This window comes from Coregonus clupeaformis, chromosome 23 (assembly GCF_020615455.1).
Source record: "Coregonus clupeaformis isolate EN_2021a chromosome 23, ASM2061545v1, whole genome shotgun sequence".
Lineage (NCBI taxonomy): Eukaryota > Metazoa > Chordata > Actinopteri > Salmoniformes > Salmonidae > Coregonus > Coregonus clupeaformis.
The window spans coordinates 34,293,846-34,300,559 of record NC_059214.1 but is presented as its reverse complement, the minus strand read 5'-3'; positions in this window follow the sequence as shown (position 1 = coordinate 34,300,559).

Here is a 6,714-nt window from a genome sequence, read left to right as displayed (position 1 = left end):
TCTGGTCTCCAACATAAACACACAGCAGAAGACCAGAGGGAACACAACTCACAGCTCCCAGCCCAGCCAAGGGACGAGCTATAAATCAATATGACCATCTTCTACAACACAGAACACAGATCCTTCCTTCTAACTGGCTACATCTCCCAGTATCCCCCAGAAGGCCCTCCAGCCCTGAGGACCCCAGGGTAATGGAGTATTGTACTACCCACACTGCTGAGACAATCTGAGCTCATTATCTGGTGTCTTTTAGAGAGGTACTGGAGGGTGACAGATACAGTATGAAAACCCTTGAATCGATCATTGAAGTGTAATAGAGGTGGTTCAGTGGTGATTAACCTTGCCTGAGACCTGAAGAGATGTGTTGTCTCCCACTAAAACAGTTTTGTGGTAGGCAGGAGACCCGGGCTGTGTTCGAGAGGATCAAAACCGCAATGTATCCTTGATAAATTGTGACTGACTGACTGATCTACAAATAATAATGAGTCATTATTTATGATGCAAGGTGATTTGGAGGTCAGTCGCCTGCAGTCGTTTTGATGCTCTCGAACACGGCCCCAGTCTAGGATGTCACCCTCACATCCACTCACTAAGACATTCATCTGGTTTGTTGAGTCACTACATGGTGACATGCCGAAACAACCCTTGAAAATCACAAAGGGAAATGATTTAATAAACTAATATTGTTCTCTTGGGAAATCTAGAGCGGAACATTTTCATTTTTCCGTCCAAGCTCTGTTCTCTAATTGGCTTACAGTGCGTGGGTTGTGTTGTGTGAGGAAGTCAGTCAGGATGCAGGGGGTTTGAGCAGAAAGCACTGGCCCCTGAGGTGTCGCCCCCTGGAGGCCTGTTAGGGTACAGCTGCACAATAAATCACTCCTGCAGACTCATTTTCCCAGAATCCCCTAGGCTGTAAGAGGACTGAGTGAGAGGGAGAGGAGCAGCAGCTGGGTGGGAGTTGAGTCTTCCACTGCCCCTCTGGTAGGCCAAATACAGTGAGTAAGGTTCCACTGGTAGGCTTAGTAGAACAGGGCCGGGGCCTGTAGTTGAACAGTTCAGCAGTTGATGGTACTGTAGTAGAAGTAGCAAGGCAAGGCAGCTGTAGAAGAACAGTACCTACCCCCACACCTGAGGCGACTGGTGGCACCTTAATTGTGGAGGACGGGCTCATAGTAATGTCTGGAACGGAAGGAACACATCAAACACCTGGTTTCCATGTGGCTTATATCATTCCATACACTCCATTACTAGTAGCTGTCCTCCCCTCAGCAGCCTTCTGTGCCCCACACACTCTCATAGGAACTTCATCCTGCTTCTGTATCATCACTTTTATAACTTTCAGCTGAGTTATTTGTTAAAACCTCCAGAGTTTTCCCATTGTCCTAATCTCTCCTCTACTCAGCAGGAGAGAGCTGATGCTTTCTGGGTTTAGTCTCTCCATAGGGGTCTGAAAGAGAGAAAGAGAGCTATAGGGAGAGGGAGAGGGAGAGCTATAGGGAGAGGGAGAGGGAGAGCTATAGGGAGAGGGAGAGAGAAAGGGAGAGCTATAGGGAGAGAGAGAGGGAGAGCTATAGAGAGAGGGAGAGAGAAAGGGAGAGCTATAGGGAGAGAGAGAGGGAGAGCTATAGGGAGAGGGAGAGGGAGAGCTATAGGGAGAGGGAGAGAGAGAGGGAGAGGGAGAGGGAGAGGGAGAGGGAGAGGGAGAGCTATAGGGAGAGGGAGAGAGAAAGCTATAACACTTCTGATTGCTTTACAGTGAATAGCTCTCTATGTAATCTAGATGAAGCATGGGACCAGATCTGATCCACCTGCTGGGTATCTGGAGGCTGGGCTATAGGCAAAGGGACATAAGGTCATAGGGTCAGTACCCACATCTTTACCCTTCAAACTGGCAGTCCACTTCCAGACAGACGGACAGAGGTGGGGAGTGGACATTGCTGCTATGAAGAGCTATTAATAGCATCCAAATGTGCAGACACTGATGTCATTGTGTGTGTGTGTGTGTGTGTGTGTGTGTGTGTGTGTGTGTGTGTGTGTGCGTGCGTGCGTAAAGTGGCGGCGGCTGGGTTCCCTGGGAATTGAAATTAATGAGTGTAATCAGAAGCAAACAGCGAGCAAGGCAAGGGCAATTAATACAAACAGGCGGGCAGCGGGCTGAGGGTTGGAGGCTGGAGAGAGATGGGGATTAAGATGCAGCGTGGACAGGCAAGCAGCTCTCAGCAGCAGATGTCCTGGAGGACGGTGCTGGGAGGCTGGAAGCAACACATCCGCCAACTGGCCGCTCTGGTCGGGGCAGCCAGCAGGCCCAACGCGAGCTGACAACCTCCTGGCAACGTTCTGATAACGTGATCATCTCTATTTAGAGCCAAGCTAAGAGAGCTGTCAGGGCCTTGGGCTGCTTGGTGAAGGCCTGGCTATTAGAGAGTAACACTACAGTATGGAGGCTATACAGTGAGTATGTTTATAGAACTCTGCAGTTGTTCTAAAGGGCTGTGTGTTTATAGAACTCTGCAGTTGTTCTAAAGGGCTGTGTGTTTATAGAACTCTGCAGTTGTTCTAAAGGGCTGTGTGTTTATAGAACTCTGCAGTTGTTCTAAAGGGCTGTGTGTTTATAGAACTCTGCAGTTGTTCTAAAGGGCTGTGTGTTTATAGAACTCTGCAGTTGTTCTAAAGGGCTGTGTGTTTATAGAACTCTGCAGTTGTTCTAAAGGGCTGTGTGTTTATAGAACTCTGCAGTTGTTCTAAAGGGCTGTGTATTTATAGAACTCTGCAGTTGTTCTAAAGGGCTGTGTGCAATGTTCCCTCTAAGCTGTAGCCCGAGACTACCGCGCAGAAACATCAGCCCACAGAGAGAAGCACAAGATTGAACTTCACTCAACTTTCTAGAGTAGTGGTCAGCAACCGACTGGTCGATCTCCAAGGCATTCCTAGTCGATCGCCAAACATTTCTGTAAAAAACCCAACGATAAAGCCTTCCTATTTTTTTTTATTCGTCTCGGGCTGTTGGCGGTAGGTGCACCAGATTCAGCTGCCCTGCGCGCCTGGTAGGCGAACAGTTGCTATTTTGAATCATTTCATGTGTCTGAAGGTACAAACTCTGCCTGCCCGGGGGGCCCAGAGAGCAAATCAAGTGCACTATAGGCCTACCGTTGGCCAATCGGATGGCTCAGATGACCATGTCTGCAGTAATGTAGCAGGCATAAAAGAAAGCTAGAGAAAAGTTGATACTGTGAGATTTCAAAACGTTTAAAACCATGACCAGAGAGAGACTATCAACTGTCAAAAAATGCTGTTTTTATGAGTGAGTTCATGTTTAAGTTCTTACTCAGCACTGTCAACACTTTGTATTCAACACTTTTATAAGCCATAAAATGTGTGTTCTTCCTATTTCCACTAAGCGCTAAAACACGCACTGCAGCAGTAATGAATGAGTTGGAAAGTGTATCTATAGGCTTGCGTTGTTGTTATTTTTAGTGGCTTGGGTCTTTTTTAATATTGAGGAATATTTCACTTTCTCTGTTCATAGGAGTAGCAACATAAATTTGCGCATGTGGCAAACGGTGTCCCTTTTTGGTCAGTGTCAGTGGAGGAAAGGGAGAGCGGAGGGAAGTTGAGAGGCGGACCCTCAGTCTGTTCCTCTCTCCCTCAGCTGAGACTGACCATCAGATGCAGGCACCATCAGCCCAGTAAAATAAAAATAAAAAGCTAATTATTTAAATGTATGCTCACTCAGCTGTGCCTCACAAGTAATACAACAACGGATCTATTACTGGTGTGATTTTTTTTTTAATGGCCCCAACAACATAGCATTGGCAATTCAAGCAAATATGCTGTGATAATGTATAGGGCCTATAGCTTACTGCACTAACCTCATTGCTAAAGTACTGTTTGTAATTGGTTAATGTTGCATTGGCTAACGTTTTTTAAGTACTGTTTTTTAAAAATCTGAGTGGTAGATCTCAGCTGGCATTTTGACTCAAAGTGATCTTGACTCAGAAAAGGTTGGTGACCACTGTTCTAGAGTTTTCCCTGTTAACACTATCAATGTTTCCCTTTACTGTGGCAATTGTGATCGAATCAATGCAACATTAGCCACTTTCAATGCAACATACCGAAACAAGACAAACTACGCAAGAGATTTTGTTGTAGGCAGAATGCATCGGAGTAGGATTCTATTGCATTGACACGCACTACTCAGCCCCTACTCTACACAGACCTATGCGGCATAAACAATCAGAGCTGCAGTAGGCCTATATGCAAATAGACCATTGCCATATATGGATCTGTGCCATTTACTTTGAACTTGACTGTGTTTACAGCATGAGCGGTTGTGTGTAGATTTACATTTACATTTACATCATTTAGCAGACGCTCTTATCCAGAGCGACTTACAAATTGGTGCATTCAACTTATGGGACAACCACTTTATTTTTTATTTTTTAAATTTTTTAATGGGGGTGGGTGGGTAGAAGGATTACTTTATACTATTCCAGGTATTCCTTAAAGAGGTAGGGTTTCAAGTGTCTCCGGAAGGTGGTCAGGGACTCCACTGTCCTGGCGTCGTGGGGGAGCTTGTTCCACCATTGGGGTGCCAGAGCAGCAAATAGCTTTGACTGGGCTGAGCGGGAACTGTGCTTTCGTAGAGGTAGGGGAGCTAGCAGGTCAAAGGTGGATGAACGTAGTGCCCTCGTTTGGGTGTAGGGTCTGATCAGAGCCTGAAGGTAAGGAGGTGCCGTTCCCCTCACAGCTCCGATGCACTTGTTTTGAGACCAAAGCGAGAGCTGCACATTTTGTTCATTTTCTTTGCTAGTTATTGAGTTATAAGCAAGTTATAGCTAATTTGTAGTCAGCAATAGGGGAGTGATTGCTTCCTACAAGAGCACAAAACGTATAGACATCTTTGAAAAGCGAGACAGGTAAAGAGCTTGTTTTTGTCTTAAAGGGGTAGTGTTGTATTTTGAGACAGGCTTGAACAAGCTAAGTAGCCAATAGGCAGAGGGTAGCATAATATGTCTGATTCTCTGTAACAATGGTATGGGAATAATAATGCTTTTTATTTTGTAAAGTGGCTTATTGCATCAAACACCACAACAACATTTCCAGTCACCTCCTTGTCTGATAGATAAACAGGTTAATGTCAAGCCCTGCATGTTTTTTTTAAAAGTCTCATGGATTGTAGGCCTACATTGAACACCACACATTGCCTGCTACTGTAGGCTGAATGATAGAACAGCATTTACATTTTAGTCATTTTAGCAGACGCTCTTATCCAGAGCGACTTACAGTTAGTGAGTGCATACATTTTTCATACTGGCCCCCCGTGGGAATCGAACCCACAACCCTGGCGTTGCAAGCGCCATGCTCTACGAATTGAGCTACAGGAGGCCTATTTCCATGTTAAAAGGTTATGGGATGCATATCTCCATTGTTTTTGATGGTAGGCCACTCTGGTAGGCGTACAGTGCATTCGGAAAGTGACTTGACTTTTTCCAAAGAAAATTATGTTACAGCCTTATTCTAAAATAGATTAAATCGTTTTTTCCTCATCAATCTATACACAATACCCCATAATGACAAAGCAAAAACAGGTCTTTAGATATTTTAGCACATTTATTACAACTTAAAAACTGAAATATCACATTTACATAAGTATTCAGACCCTTTACTCAGTACTTTGTTGAAGCACCTTTGGCAGTGATTACAGCCTTGAGTGTTCTTGGGTATGAGACTACAGGCTTAGCAAACCTGTATTTGGGAAGTTTCTCCCATTCTTCTCTGCAGATCCTCTCAAGCTCTGTCAGGTTGGATGGAGAGCGTCGCTGCACAGCTATTTTCAGGTCTCTCCAGAGATGTTCGATCGGGTTCAAGTCCAGGCTCTGGCTGGGCCACTCAAGGACATTCAGAGACTTGTCCCGAAGCCACTCCTGCATTGTCTTGGCTAAGTGCTTAGGGTCGTTGTCCTGTTGGAAGGTGAACCTTCGCCCCAGTCTGAGGTCCTGAGCACTCTGGAGCAGGTTTTCATCAAGGATCTCTCTGTACTTTGCTCCATTCATTGTTCCCTCGATCCTGACTAGTCTCCCAGTCCCTGCGGCTGAAAAACATCCCCACAGCATGATGCTGCCACCACCATGCTTCACCGTAGGGATGGTGCCAGGTTTCCTCCAGATGTGACACTTGGCATTCAGGCCAAAGATTTCATTCTTGGTTTCATCAGACCAGAGAATCTTGTTTCTCATGGTCTGAGAGTCCTTTAGGTGCCTTTTGGCAAACTCCAAGTGGGCTGTCATGTGCATTTTACTGAGGAGTGGCTTCCATCTGGCCACTCTACCATAAAAGCCTGGTTGGTGGAGTGCTGCAGAGATAGTTGTCCTTCTGAAAGGTTCTCCCATCTCCACAGAGGAACTCTGGAGCTCTGTCAGCGTGTCCATCGGGTTCTTGGTCACCTCCCTGACCAAGGCCCTTCTCCCCCGATTGCTCAGTTTGGCCAGGCGGCCAGATCTAGGAAGAGTCTTGGTGGTTCCAAACATCTTCCATTTAAGAATGATGGAGGCCACTGTGTTCTTGGGGACCTTCAATGCTGCAGACCTTTTTTTGGTACCCTTCCCCAGATCTGTGCCTCGACACAATCCTGTCTCGGAGAGCTACGGACAATTACTTCGACCTCATGGCTTGGTTTTTGCTGACACGCACTGTCAACTGTGGGACCTTCTGAAA